Source organism: Kogia breviceps, chromosome 1, assembly GCF_026419965.1.
Source record: "Kogia breviceps isolate mKogBre1 chromosome 1, mKogBre1 haplotype 1, whole genome shotgun sequence".
In the NCBI taxonomy this organism is placed as follows: Eukaryota; Metazoa; Chordata; class Mammalia; order Artiodactyla; family Physeteridae; genus Kogia; species Kogia breviceps.
Window position 1 is genome coordinate 102,902,016 of NC_081310.1, and position 15,727 is coordinate 102,917,742.

At 40.0% G+C, this 15,727-nt stretch overlaps 1 long non-coding RNA gene across 1 annotated transcript; it reads right to left on the reverse strand.

Moving 5' to 3' along the window:
• Positions 1-2,521: 2,521 nt before the first annotated feature.
• On the reverse strand, positions 2,522-12,446 carry LOC136794460 (uncharacterized). The gene is made up of 3 exons (XR_010841244.1): positions 12,329-12,446; positions 11,967-11,998; positions 2,522-2,545 (listed from the first exon to the last, which is right to left on the reverse strand). It is a non-coding gene; the product is annotated as an uncharacterized lncRNA (long non-coding RNA).
• Between the last annotated feature and the right edge of the window lie 3,281 nt (positions 12,447-15,727).

A 15,727-nucleotide genomic window follows, 5' to 3' on the forward strand; every position in this document is an offset into this window, starting at 1 on the left:
TGAAGCACAACAGTTCTGTTACCCGTGCGAAGTGTCATCCAGGACAGAGCATGAAAGCTGCCAGCTCCCCATTTCACTGAAGTCGGCACGCTTTTCATGCTTCCTGACAACAATGCTGCCATTATACCCTGGGTGAAGAGACACCTTCCCCTGGAAAGTGATCCGTACAAGAAAACTGTGTTTCAAATCTCTCTAAAGAACAAGGAGCGAATTCAGCTAATTCTGCTAATTAGCTAATTAGCTAATGTCAGCTAATTCAGCTTTTGTGGGACTTTCCTTTTCTAATGTTTAAACAAATGTTTTTTGACGGAAACATCAGTTGAGGTTTCACAGTTAAAATTCTCCCCCAAATTATCTAACACTTGTTGGGGAAATTATCTCAGAAGGTTACAGGGTGAGACTTGAACATAAAATATCAAAGGACCGCTCACATATCCAGCTGAGCCCCCTGCGATGTCACAGGGAGAGGTGAGAGCTGAGTGGTGAGAGCTTGTGCTAACCTGCCTGACAGCCAAGGTCTTGTTCCTTTCAGAGTAATCTCCCCTGAGCACTCCATGACAGGCTGGCTTAGGCGGGCTCAATCCAATTTAATGGATGATTTGACAATGGAAAATTGAGGAAAGAAGGAAATGATACATGCCAGATATCAGCCCAAGCGAAGCTGAAAGTGTGTGATACCTGTCATTCATTCACCAAGTGGGAAGTCTCTGAATGAATAAATGCTCAGTATGGGGGAAAATTCTAGCAGAGTCTCTGGGGAGAGGAATGTCCATCTATCCTCTAATCCTCCTGCATAGTATCCAGACTTTGGGGCATTACTCTGACAGTGCATCTCTGCCCAATTTGACACACTTCTTTTAGGACCTGCCTTGTCCCAAGCAGGTGTGATAGTATCCATATTTGTGGCCTCAGCTTTTATCTCTTCTCATTGCCAGACATCTCTGTTACTAATCTCCTCCTCCTTCTACATTTTGGCTTATGCTGATCACCATCCAGCTTATGATGATCACCTGATCATCATTCCCAGGTGATAATTCCCAGGTTCCATTGGTAGTGAATGGCTTCTAATTTGGCTGCCTTGGAACCTCTATACTCATGAAGTGTTCTCATAGGCCTCCCTTCTGGACATAGTACGACCCAGAGGACTCAAGCCAATCCCCTCCTTAAAGCACTTTCCTTCCTACCCATATATCAGCTGGCATTACAGTCTGCAAAAGTATTAACATGAAGAGAGAAGGAAATGCTTTAACTAGTTTTAGCTTTAAAAGTTCTTTATCACTTTTATGTGATTGCTTACTGCCATTTTACGTGGGTAGAACAGATGTTGGTGTTTGCTTTTAAGAACTAGATCTCCCAGAGAAGGTCAGCATAGAGCTCTGGGAAGCCTCCAGATTCATTTTAGAGGTCCTAATGACTCTTTTTTGTGGTGCTTTAAAATTACTCATCTCAAGCCTATCATTATATACCTCTTGTTTTCACTGGCGGCATTGGAGGCCCTCGGCATTATTTATTGGGCTTCAGTGGTATCAATAGGAGGAGGATCCAATTTCCTTTCAGAAAAACAATGATTCATCTTTCTCTGCCCTAGGGATTGTGTTTGAGGAACTGTATTCTCTATCTACAGTTGGAATGCTGGTTAGAAAAAGAGCCACTTACAGTCCAGCTGAGAATATACTCAAAAGGACAATTCGTCCACTCCCGTTTACAGAATGCAATTTACAGAATCGGTAATAACAGTACCTAACATTAACGAACACCTACTATATGCGAGATTGGCTAGATGGTTTACATGGATTATCCCATTTAATCCTAACAATTAAATTACTAAGTAGGTGTTATAATTATGCCTCACTTATGCTTAAAGAAACTGAGCAGCTAAATAATTTTTCCAAGATCAGACAGCAAGTAAGTCAGGGAATCAGGACCAAACATAAGTTGTATCTGTTGCGATAGCCTGGGTTATACTTCCCAAAAGGTAATCTTTTCTGTTCAGGAGACAAAAAGATGCTTTCCATGTAGTCTTTGCCCCTTTGAAGCCTCAGCCACTATCCCTGGCTTGCATTCCTGGTCCCTGACTCTAGTAAGTGCCTCTGTTCTCCTAGCGCCAAAGTTATCTCAGGAGTTGTAATTGCCTATTTCCCAAGAAGTTTCTATGGAGCTGGAAAAATCAGACTTTTAGATAAGGTTGCCCGCTTTCCAAAAGCAATGAATCAGACCTAGAAATCATGTAAAAAGTGTCACTTCTACTTGGTGATCGCTATTAGGTAGTTTTCTGTTTTTATACCATGTTTCACTCAGTTCCTGTCACTATCATGAATTGTGACCCCAAAGCAAGAAACTTCTTTGAATATTTCTTTTGTTGTTGTTACCTGGAAGCTAGGGGGAGGAAATGAATAAAAAATGATGTTTAATATCTAATTTAGCATGGTTCAATTCACCCACTATTTTTTCTCTGTGTCTGTGAGATGCAATACCTGGTGTTTGATGCTGGGCTGAATCCACAGAGGACAAGAACACACATTGTTTTGGCTCACAGCAGCTGAGGCTAAATAGGGAAAAAATATATATCCACACATATGAATAGAATTTATCTTTGGCAGGTTGCACCACAATAAGATATCAATTTACATATGAGACAATTATAGTAAAAGTGTGCAAGTGACACACTCTCCAGAACTTTTAATAATTCCTATTCTCCTACAGCAAGATAGGCTATGAATAGAAAAGAATGTCAAGGAGGAAAAGCAATCCAAGTTCAACATGGTAGTTTACATTTGTCTTGTCAAGTAAATAATATTCATTTCTAATGTAAACTCCTTAGTCACATTAAGCAAACACAAAGGCTTATTAATAAACTACAGAGAAATCTACTTAATCATGTTATCTCACTTTATTTGTGATTTCTTGCTAATGACCAGTTCTAAATGTTTTGTAAACCATGTTATTCACGGTCATGGTAATTTGAATTCTAAACATCTCTTTTGCAAGAGTCACCGTATTTCAGCAGTCTTTACATTATAGTTTGACCATTAAAATTCTTATATTTGAGTTTTTTGGTGCTTTCGAAAATAGATACACTTGAACATTATTAGGTTGGCTTGAAGGTGCACTACGATTAACTACAAGACAATGATCGTCTTGCAGAGATCAAATCCAGTACATAATGTAACCTTTTATATAACAATAATGACCATGTTTATAAATACATTATGTAAAACAAGGATTTTTTTAAATAAGGGGAGATATATAGAACAACCCCCAAGACTTAGCATTAAGCAACTAAACGGTGTTGGTAACTGTGTACAGGTTTCCCTTGCTATCCAAAAGGAGAGCATTCCTATGAAATCTTTTGTAAACTGAAGAAGTAATTACCTAAGGGCACGTCTTGCTAACTATACAGAAAATAAATGGAGATAAAGCACAAATAGTTGCTCACAGACACAGTTCAGAGCTATGGGGCTTGATGCTAAGATGCTGAGTGCAGTTCCCAGGGAAGGAGCTTGGCGGTGCCACTCTTGCTGCTCAAGTGAGCACTGCCTCTGTAGTAGCTGGCTGCAAAACAAATGCTGAAGGCTATTGTGGCTTTCATTTTTTCCATAAAAGAGAAAATCTTCTCTGGATTTCTTTCCTTTAGCAGAAACAGGTACAGTCTGTCCTTCGTATCCATGGTTTCCGCATCCACAGATTCAACTAACCATGATCAAAAATACTTAAAAAAAAAGAATCCAGAAAGTTTCAAAAAGCAAAACGTGAATTTGCTGCACACCAGCAACTATTTACTATTCAGCGGTCCCCAACCCTTTTGGCACCAGGGACCGGTTTCGTGGAAGGCAGTTTTTCCACGGACGGGGGAGTGGGAGGGAAGGGTTCAGGCGGAAATACGAGCGATGGTTGAGGCTGTAATGCGAAGCGATGGGGAGCGATGGGGAGCCGCAGATGAAGCTTCGCTCATGCACCCCGCTCACCTCCTGCTGTGCAGCCTGGTTCCTAACAGGCCGGACCCCTACTGCTGCCGGTCCTCGGCCCAGGGGTTGGGGACCCCTGATTTACACTGTATTCACAACTGTTTACATAGCATTTATATTGCATTCGGTATTAGAAGTGATCTAGAAATTATTTAAGGAATATAAGATGTGTATAGATTGTAAACAAATAATACACCATTTTATTTAAGGTACTTGAGCATCCACAGATTTCGATATCCTTGGGGGTCCTAGAATCAATCCTCTGCCAATACTGAAGGACAATTTTACTTATGTAGGTCTTTCTTAAAAGCAAGGTGGTGTAAAGCGAACTTTTGAAAAGTGAGGGATCCCTGTATAGTGGGCAACCATTTATTTGAATAAAAGAATATAGGTACATTTAATATATAATTATAATATAATATGTGCTACAGAAAAATTATACATATATAATTTCTCCTGTGGCAACTAATGAAATTTCTGTAATCACATTCTGAGGGTTTTATTGTTTTTTTTTTTATTTAAGAATTTTGCTAGAAAGACAGGTTCTCCTGCTTCAGTTAGCACCTGTCCTTTGTTTCTACAGCTCTGGGTAAATTTTCAAGCCTTTGCTTAGTGGCTTTCATCAGAAGAGATTGGCTAAGACTTTAGCTGTGGGGAATGAAATACTTTGCCCTATTGAGAAGTGTCCCTTCCAACAGCTCAGTGGCCAGAGTCAACGCAGGAGGGCCCTCTCACATCACTCTTCAAAACCTGAAGAAATACTTCAGGGCAATAACACAGGCATCAGTGGGTGCTGACGGATGTTTGCAGTTTACCCTCAACATTGTGATCTCCGCTCAACTTACTCATTATTATGGGTTCTGAAGAAGGCGAGTTGAGAGGTGAGGTCTCGCATTGCCTTAGGTATCTTAAGGACAAAGATACGCTGGCACCTGCTTTTGCTGAAAATGTAAAGGATTACGTTATCCTCTCCTGGCTGGAATCATGTGGGGCAGATTTTTCACTCTGACAACTGTCTAATTATGAGGAAAGTCATGGGAAACATGGCTGCCTTAAAGCCCCAGAGTGAGGTAGCCAAGAGACGGGGAGGAGACAGTTAAAAGCAGAGAGATTTGGAAAGGGCATGAAGTCAAGGTAAGACATCTCATGCCACTCACTCTATTCGTACTTAGAGCTGAAGCAACTCCAGAATCTCTAATTAGGAAGGCTGTGGTGGCGGCAGTTTGATAGAAGGTGGATGGAGAGGAGAACTTGGGCTGAAACTACAGTGTGTAGTGTGGCTAATGTTTTTACTTAGTCTTTATACTTATTTTGTGTTTATGTCTAATGCATTGAAGATATGTTATCCTAGCAAGCACGCAATTGTTACTAAGATTACTAAGATCATGTGCTTATTTTGGGGTGATAAAGCAGTTGATGGAGTTTGTAGGAAGGATAAAACTCTTGCCCAGATACACTGGCATATCCGCTGGGCAGTACAGTTTGCAGAAATAAGTAGGCATATATTAAAGCAGAGGTGAAGGGGGCTGCCACTTCTGGGGCAGCTGCCAGGTCATTGCAGCTGCCAGGTGCAGGTCACTTGAATTAGGTGCAGGTAATTTTGAATGAAAACTTTCAACCCCAGTTAGAGGGTGCTGTAATGTCCCTGTGGTGGCATAGCTGAAACAGTGCTGTTGAACCCTCAAAAAAGAAAGAGAGCAGAGGAGAGAGATGGACTCACCATATTTTCCTGAAGTTGCTTCAACTGAATAAAATACAGCTGTGATTACAGCTTTTACAGCATTCTAGTACTCCAAAAAAAAATTTTATTTATGATTGTCAGATTTAGCTGGCTTTAATGCAATTAAAAGTTGTTTGACATCCCTTACATAGTGGAATGTAATTCACTACATCAGAGATCAGCTGTTACAACCCATCACTGATTTACTGATGTTCAAAAACAACTGCCATCAGCATCCTTAAAATGAAGCATGTTATTGTCTTAGAGTCTCCAAAAGTAGGTCTAGAAATAAGGATTTGGATGCACATAGTTAATTTGGGTGTTAATCCTAGAAAACCCCTGTGGGGGGGTAGGGAAGTAAAACATAGAAGGGATAGAACACCATGAAGTTTGCATTATAGCTGAGTGGCAACTGAGCCTCGGTCCCACCAGGGAACTGCGGGAGACAAGGTAGGGAATTCCCCACAGTTACCCCTGCCAAGGAGCAAGATACTGAATTATTTATTCCTGAGTACCATCTGTCATAGGCTGAAGTCTGCCCCTGAAGGCACTTCAGACCTGCCAAGATGAAACCTTCAGGAGGAGAGTAGCAGGGGCTTAGGATAGACTCCACTGACCAGTAATGGGAATGGTGAGAGCTGGAATATGGGTGGGTCCACAACAGCAGCTACCATAGTTGGGGGTCCCAGAGTGGTCCTGCTATTGGTCATCCCAGCACCTCTAGAAGTGGAGCCTGGAGGACAGAAGCTTAAGCAGCACTTAAACTTCTGGGCCACAATCTTTACTTCCCCTCAATCTAGCCAGACAGGTGGCTTAGGACAAGACGTATTGTCATAAAATTCCTATATAAAATATTGATGTTAAAGATGGAAAAAACTGAGAATAAGATGTCAATGGGCTCTGACTATGTGTCTGATCCTATTTCCTCACTGGAAGGCAGGCTGGAGGTCAGTGGCACATTATACCTGGTTGGAGAATGGAGCTGCGGGAAGGCACGTGAGAAGGCCAGCGACAAATCTTTATCTATCCAGGACTGGGGCTTAGAGTTCACAAGCTCAAGGTGGAAGAGTACTTTCTTTAAAGGCCAATTATGCACAAACTCAAAAGCTAAGGCAATCCATTAAGAAATAAGGTCACTAAAGCTCATAAGCGAGAGAGAAGCCATAAAACTAGCTGCCTCCATCAAAGTGAAACGATATGCTGTCCCCAGCAAACTCCCAATTCTCAGTAGCTTCAAGCAAGGGAGAACTGTTTCTCCTCTATGTAAAATCCACTGTTCTTCTCAAGCATGACTTGTGTTCCTCCTGCCTGTGCCTCCACCCTTTACAAGGGCCTTGGGCCTGCTGAATCCTCTGGTTCTTGTTCACAGATCTGGAAAAACAGAGGGTGAAAGACTGAGTAGAAAAGTATTATGGGATAGGCCTGGGAATGCATGCATTACTTTGGCCTAGAGACAATTGATGAGAACTTATGCACATTTCCCTCACCTAAATGCAGGGGGGCTGGGAAAAATAGTTCCTGATTTAGACAGAACTTCCTAGCAAACTGTTTACATTATAGAAGGGGAGTATGACTCTTGGTCGAGAACTAGCCATCCCTGCCACACAGCCAGACTGAAACACCTCAATAAGACAAAGCATTACTGAAAGTGGAGCTCCCTGAGCCTTGACAAAACGGACCATGTGCCAATTCTGAAGCCAGCCAGAAACCAGATGCTCTGGTGTAAATATTCCTGCCAGTAAGGGCAGGACCCAGTTGATAAAGTAAATACCAGGGTAGAATGAACAATGTGGAAAAACTAATCGGAGAACAAACCCCAGCATGAAACCCAGGATTTCTTTTTCCTCCCTTCCTCTCACCAAAGATGGGTTACCTGGCACAGAATTCAATCCAAGTGTGAGTTCTACTTAATATCACAAATAGAATTTTTCACTGGGCTTGTTCTGCATTCAGTGATAAAAGCAGCACACAATTATTTTCGATTGGACCAATGAGATTGTACTGAGAAGTCTCTGAAGATTGTCTGCTGAGTGCCAGTTGTTAATGAATCCCATTTGTCTTTCTTGATTAAGTCTGCTATTACCCCCGTTTAGTCCTGTCACCAACCCTTTAGCGAGAATTTTCATATCACTGTTTAGATGAGAAATTAGCCTATGAGAGCAGCACTCATCAATCAGAAGGCATTTTATTTAATAAAGTTTACAGTTTATAAGTTCAAAAACTCTAGCCTCAGACATTAGAAATGGATCACTGTCCCAGGCAGACAATCAGAGGGTTCAATTCACTTGACAAGCATGGAGAAACGACTTTGAATTTGACACACACACTTAGGGAAGGCCTGCAGTATCGCAAGCCTGCAGCTGATACCAGGAGGCTTTTTCTTCTGATTAGGAAATCCCCTTTGGTTTAAGCAAATGCTCCATTCTGGATACTTAACCACACCTTCCTACAACACTACAACCAGAAAAATTAAAAATGAAATTTTAAAATAGCCTCACTTCTTTGTGATATCAAATCTTTTTTCTTGTTTGCAATATTTTGAAAAAAGCTCCTATAGAATATTTATTTGTTCCTTGAAATTATAAAGAGCAAGATGTCCCTGAAAATCTTAATTTTGCAAAAAATAACACTATTCAGCGGTCACGTATAAATAGCACAGAAGAAAATGGAGCTTTGGCACTTATAGAACAGAGCTAGATGGCTCTGTGACTATACAAACTAGATGATTCTGGGCCCTGAGAGGATTTTGGAAGGGCCAGGTTGGCAGGATATGTTGGTTATTTAACGGTATCAAAGATCATAGTTATTTTAAGAATTCTATTTCACATCACCATGTAACAAGCCAGACTTAAGGAACTGCTTCCTGTAATATTTCATTTAGAGCTATAGTTCCAAATTTATTTTACCCAAGACTCCCCTTTACATATTTTCCAAATCAATGCTTTAACAGCAAAGACTGTTATTTGCATACTTGGTTAAGTTTAGAGAAGTAATAACTGGAAAAAATTTGCTAGGAGCCCTCAATTCTTATCTTCCACTTGCTCTGTTGGCCTTAAATCTTAGAAAGAGAAATCCCTTAAAAGGACTTATTAGGCAGAGAACACTAACTACTAGTAGAGCATATAAATTTTGCCATCACTGTTACCCCTTGGTAACTATTTGGAGACATATAACTCCAGCTTCTGTGACCTCTTTGAAATTCTTAATGACCTCATCTGATATTGGTTTCTATTTTAAAGAATAGTCTAGTTTTCTCCTTAGAATGATGTCTTTTATATTTAGATTGGGGTATGTATGCCAAAGAGTATTTCATTGTAGTTATCCATCAAGTATTATTTCAGTCTTTATTTTAATTGTTTAAGTTGTTGTCTCACATAAAGAATATATGTTCATTCTAAAAAAAAACACAAATGAAACAATATAGAAGTATATGAAGTAAAAAAATTAGTCTCCCTATCAACTCCTCATTTCCTCTTGCCAAGTGTAAGCACTTTTAAGATTGATGTGTATCTTTTAAACCACTTTATGCATGCATGACAAAACACTATAATTCTTAACAAAAAAAATGAGATTATACTACATATGTTATCCTACAACTTGTTTGCTTCATTCATACAACATTGTGCTAATCAGGGTTCTCCAGAAGAAAAAAATATATATATAATGAGATTTATTATAAGAAATTGGCTCATGCAATTATGGAAGCTGAGAAGTCCCCACAATCTGCACAAGCTGGAGACTCAGGAATGTCAGAGGTATAAATTCAAGCCTGAGTTCAAAGGCCTATGAACCAGGAACACCAATGGTGTAAGTCCTAGTTCAAGGGCAGGAAAAGACTGATGTTTCCACTCAGCAGTCAGGCAGAGAGAAGAAATTCAACCTTCCTCCACCATTTTGTTCTATTCAGGCCCCCAATGAATTGAACTGAATGATGCCCACCCAACAGGAGAGGGCAAGATGCTTTAATGAGTCCACCAATTCAACTGATAGTCTCATCAGGAAACACCCTCAAAATACACCCAAAAATAACATTAATCTGACCACTCAGTGTCCCAGTCAAGCTGACACATAAAAATCACTATCACCAGCATATACCATGAGCAATGTTCCATTTCAGTACATTCATATAAATCATGCTCTTATCGGCTGCTAAATGGATGGACAGACTTAGCTAAATCATTCCTCCACTGAAAGGCATTAAAGTAGTCTCCAATATTTGGCTAGAATGAAACAAAAATTGGAGATCTTTAAACTTTTTCTCTTAACCATTTATGTGCAATTCAGACTTGATGAGTTAAAGTCTATGTATTTTTAAACTTTATGTATTACTGGCAAATCTCTGCAAGATAAATTAGAATTTAACACCTTTTAACTTCTCACACACTATAAAATTCAATTTTTCACAAGCTGATATTCTTGAGCTCGACTCATCTAACTCACAGTTAACAAAGATTCAAACATGGCACAAAACAAAAAAATATAAGTAAAAATACATGCAATAACTCAACTGCTGCATACTTCTACCATGCTAAAGTAAGTTATTCTGTGGCTGTCTGTATTTCAGAATAATTTATATCAATGTTTCATGAAACTGAACAATGTTCACAGTACTTTGGAAAATGCACAGAAGTAAATCCAAGAGTGTATTTGGTTTCAAACCTACCCATTTATTATTGTCAGGATAGGTTAAGTTATGCCACAATAACAAATTAACCTGAAAATCCAGTTGGTTTAACACAATGACTTATTTCTTACTTACACTACATGTATATCACATGTTCATAGTACTGCTCAGGTCAGTAGGGGTCTCTGTTCTCCATAGTCTCTTGGAGACTCCGGCTGATGGAGGCTCCTCTTTTAATTATACTTTCTGGAGCCCAGTGTTTCCTCAGTCACTAGGGTAGGGGAAGAGTGACTGCAAAACTGGGCAGGGACATGTCTGGTTCTGTACCATCACTACAAAATAATGTCAGCCTCATTTGCTTTAATATCAGAATTACAGTTCTGAAAGCTTCTGGTCAGTGGCCCCCGTCCTATTGCTCCCTCCATGTCGGTGTTGGATCACCAGTGTCTGATAGCACTGCTGAAACAGCGGTATGCAAAAATGGGACATGAGTGGGCCACCTTCTTCCGCTGGTGCTATTCTTGTCTTCTCTTGCCACTACCTATGCTGACCTCAAGCCATTGACCAAGGTCCCCATGTGTTCGTCTAGGTATGAGAGAGTACGCTCCCTCTGTGAGAATCACACTCATAAGGTGTTTTCTACAGCAACCTAGCGATTATCGTTCTTGGGACATAAAGCTCTTTGAGGTCAATTCACAGGATGACTTGGCTTGTAGAATGTTCCGGCCCCTTCCTAAGACCTATGATCTAGAATTAAGCCCACAAATCACCCCTCCCTTATGGTTAGTTCCTTCTCAGGGCTCCCTATCACCCCTTCCTGCCCCCAACATCAATGAGTCTGGCAGACATGACCTCGAAGGAAAAGAAAGGAGCAATACTCCTGTCCTTTTTCTCTTTAGAGGTTTCTCACTACTGTGTAAATCCCTGAAATCAAATAGATATATGTGAAAGGGCACTGCCTACCTCCACACCACATTATTCAAAGACCAAATGTCACTGCTTTTGCCCAACTAAATATGTTAAATGGATTATTGTTAATATATAAAAATATCTCCCTTCCATCCTTTACTCTCATTATCACTGGCTTCTGCACATCCGCAGAACCTGACCACTGCTATTACAACACTATGAAAATAAATCCTTAGACAGCGTTTGTTAGGGTCATGATTGTATGCAGATAAATACGTTATGAAGAAGTGTTATTCTTTTTTTGTCTTCATAATTAGAAACAAAATACCTCAATATTTCAGATCAAGAAATATGAAATTGATAAAAATCTTGATGATTTTTTAAAATAATCATAAGGATTATTTTAATTTTGAATATTTCTTCAACTTTAAAAATTGCACACCTGGCTGATCTCAACTTTACTGTAGTTTATCATGTGTCTTGTTATAATATGTTGGGTAATTTAAAAAAATTTTCTAAACCATTTGATACATTTCAAAGTTAGAGGCAGGTGTGGGATTCATGATCAGATTTGGTCAAATAATTTATGATTGTGTAGAGACTTTATGCTATTTAAACAAAAAGAAAAATTTTTTGAAACTTTAAATAGCAAACAGCAGGTTGAAACAGGTATTGCTTTTTCTCCAGGTAAGAAATCCCTGGAAATTCCTGTTGCTGGCCAGGTTCTGCTGCAGATGTTCAGACTTACCATAGAGGCTCTTGAGATAGGATGCCAAAAACCTGGTAGGAAAGAGAAAGTGAGATTTATGCTCAAATTTCCCAAAGAGGCTTCATCACCCAGGCTTCTGTACAGTCGCATCATTTTATTACTCACATCTCCGGAATGTTTATTAAAAAACAATTCTCTCATGATATTAGCTATCTCATTCAGTGTTTGGCAATAGAATTGCTAAAAATACCCCAAACTGTGAGTCCTAACTTTAGGAAGCTCACACTTGTTTAGAAACAACTACAGTAAACTATATTTAAAAAAAAAAAACAAATAAAAGTTAAAAAGTAAAAGGAATCGATCTCCCAAGATTAACTCTTGACCTTTTTGATACTACTTACATGGCAGATGTTCCTTTAAGCTGTGAAGGTTGGTAGTGTTCATTATGAGAACATGACACTGCATATGGGCCAGCGGCAGGATTTGCTGCCATATCAGAAGACGAATGATTTGCTGAACAGGATTCTGTCGAGGTAGAAAGGATTGTGAAAAGTCTCATGCTGGGATGCTCATGAGGGAAGCCAGAGAGCAGATAAAACTAGGTAGGAGAGGAGACAGGGCAAAGAGTTGAGGATTTCAAAGGGCACAACGTGGGTGAGGCAGGCACACAGTGCAGCTGTCCATTGGCAGCTGGATTGCTGGCGGGGGGGCGGGGTGTGTGGTCCAGGGTCCCAGTGAACTTCACTGCTGGTTTATGGATTAGAAAGGAAAATGTGCGTTGAAGGGGTGACTCTCAAATTTGTTGAGAAACTAGACATGGAATATTCAGAATATGGACTTTTAGCTGAGGTATAGAATTTATTTATTGAGAGAGTCACCTTGGTGTCATAGTCATTTCCCTCTTTCCCTATAGAACCTTCCAGTTGCTTCCTAAAGTCAAAACTAACAAGATCTGACCATCAACCTATTTATGCTAAAGCAGCCTAGTATAAGACAAAGAGCAGTGGACAGGAAGTCAGAAGTAATGGATGCTGATTCTGGTTCTGTGTGTCATTAGCAGTGTACCCTAACCAACAGCACTTAACATCTTTGGGCCTCAGTGTTCTCATAAGGGTTTCCATGAGCCTTCCCAGTTCTACTATTTCTGCTAGTTTCTGTGGTATATTTTACCAATTTCATCTGTCAACAAAGTAAAAAAGCAAATTTTACCTGCTGGCATTGTTACATTTTGCTATTTACATTTCCCGAATATTTGATTGTTAATGGACTGGAAGAAAGAAAATCGTAGAAGATTTCTTATTGGAGTAATTTGAATATCATTACCAAATCTACAGCTCGTATCAAAGCAAACCATGACTCCTAGGCCTTCCTTTCAGAGTCATTCACAAATGAACACGTTTTATTTTAATAGAAAACAAGAACATTTTAATTGCCTAAGCTGAATACTTTTATTTTGTTTTATGTGTGCAGTCAGAACCAGACCCTTGTGGATAATGTTAAAAGATGGATATTCTTTTCCCTGAGCTTTTTTCTTTTTGTGTGTAAATTATAACAATTGCTTGGGGGATTGGGCATTTGGACAAGCCATAAAATAATCAAAATTTTAATACTGTTTGGTGGCAGCCTAGGACTCTTTGAATTAGTGGCTAGATTAACCATTCACAGGTATAAGCACTCCATTCCTAGCTGGATATAATAGTCCTGCTCATTGGGGGAATAAATTCTCCTGGTTGGTTCGAGGGTTTTACAAAATAATTTCTTGAATGTAAGCAAATGACCCCAGCATTCACAACTAGGTTTTCTTTTGGTCTAATGGTATTTCTACCCTCTGACAAAATAACGATTTGAAAGTGAATTACTCATCATTCATCACTACAAAAGAACCAAGCCAAGAACCAGTTCAACCCCAAATCATTTAGCTACATTTGCCAAATTGTGTTGTTAAAAACCACAATCTCGGGCTTCCCTGGTGGCGCAGTGGTTGAGAGTCCGCCTGCCGATGCAGGGGACGCGGGTTCGTGCCCCGGTCCGGGAAGATCCCACATGCCGCGGAGCGGCTGGGCCCGTGAGCCATGGCCGCTGAGCCTGCGCGTCCGGAGCCTGCGCTCCGCAGCGGGAGAGGCCACAACAGTGAGAGGCCCGCGTAATGCAAAAAAAAAAAAAAAAAAAAAAAAAAAAAAAAAAAAAAAAAAAGTAAAAACCACAATCTCAAGAAAACTATCTTTAGGAATACCTATATATATATACTAGAGCTCATTAAAACAACAAATATCTTGACTTTGATCTTGGTCACTGTTGGGGGGTTTCAAAGGAAATCTCAGATAAAATAGGCCTCAGCTCAATTTTGAGTATAATTAGTTTCTCTCTCTCTCTCAATTACTTTAAATCTATTCTGTCACGTTAACATTTCAAACTCAACTGTTTTATGACTGTGAAATATTGTCATAATATATTATGCTAATGGACCTAATTAATTCCCAGGGCAACTTTCCTGTGGATTGTGGTAGGGCATATGATAATGCCACTAGTTCTCAGTGATGAGTAGATTTTTTTTTCAAACTTGATGTTTACAACTGCTGCTGTATAATTTGTTTTCCTATGTCAGAATGCTAGTGAGCATATTTCAGTAGCTTCAATACATCTACATTCTTCATCATACTACTGGTTATCAAAGTGCAAGTTATCACCTGCTTAATATCCAGGCAAGTATGAGAAACTCAGTAATTAATTCTTATGACTGTCCGTCTGTCCAGACTTCCAGCTACCATGAAAGAGATAGGTATTAAGAGTAAGAAAATCCACAACCTGCCCACTCAGATTTTCCACCTTAAGGTACTCAAACAGAGAAAATTTTGGAAAGAGGTGGCAGAGTGGAGATGCCCTATATTCAACACGAAACTCTTTATAATAAATAATTCTTTTTCCACAAAAGTAGAATCCAAACTCTGATTCTGAGCTTTGCCAATTCTTACTGTGCTCTAGTAAAGGCATCAGATAGACTGTGTTCTGAAGGGCTAAAGATACTTTAAAGAAGGAGACCGAACGTTCCATTTGGATCTGAGAAGCTGGAGGAAATGGGTAGGATAAATTGCCCCAAGAATATAATAAGCTTTAGGTTGTCTACAGAATGCCGCACAGGGTGACCAAAACTTCACTGCACTGGGTGCCAGGAAACTTGCGTCTGAATCCTGGCTCTGGCTTGTAATGAATATAGACTACTTAATGTTTTTTTGCTTTAGTTTTCTAAATTGGGCATAATGTTTACCTTTAAAGATGACAAACAGGGCTTCCCTGGTGGCGCAGTGGTTGAGAGTCCGCCTTCCAATGCAGGGGACACGAGTTCGTGCCCCGGTCCGGGAAGATCCCACATGCCGCGGAGCAGCTGGGCCCGTGAGCCATGGCCGCTGAGCCTGTGCGTCCGGAGCCTGTGCTCCGCAACCGGAGAGGCCACAACAGTGAGAGGCCCGCGTACCGCAAAAAAAAAAAAAAAAAAAATGACAAACAAGCTAACAAAAAAAGCCTAAAAATGTATGGCATGAAGGGTAAACTGGGACGAAGTGAGAGAGTGGCATGGACATATATACACTACCAAATGTAAAATAGATAGCTAGTGGGAAGCAGCCACATAGCACAGGGAGATCAGCTGGGTGCTTTGTGACCACCTAGAGGGGTGGGATAGGGAGGGAGGGAGGGAGATGCAAGAGGGAGGAGGTATGGGGATATATGTATAGCTGATTCACTTTGTTATACAGCAGAAACTAACACACCATTGTAAAGCAATTATACTCCGATAAAGATGT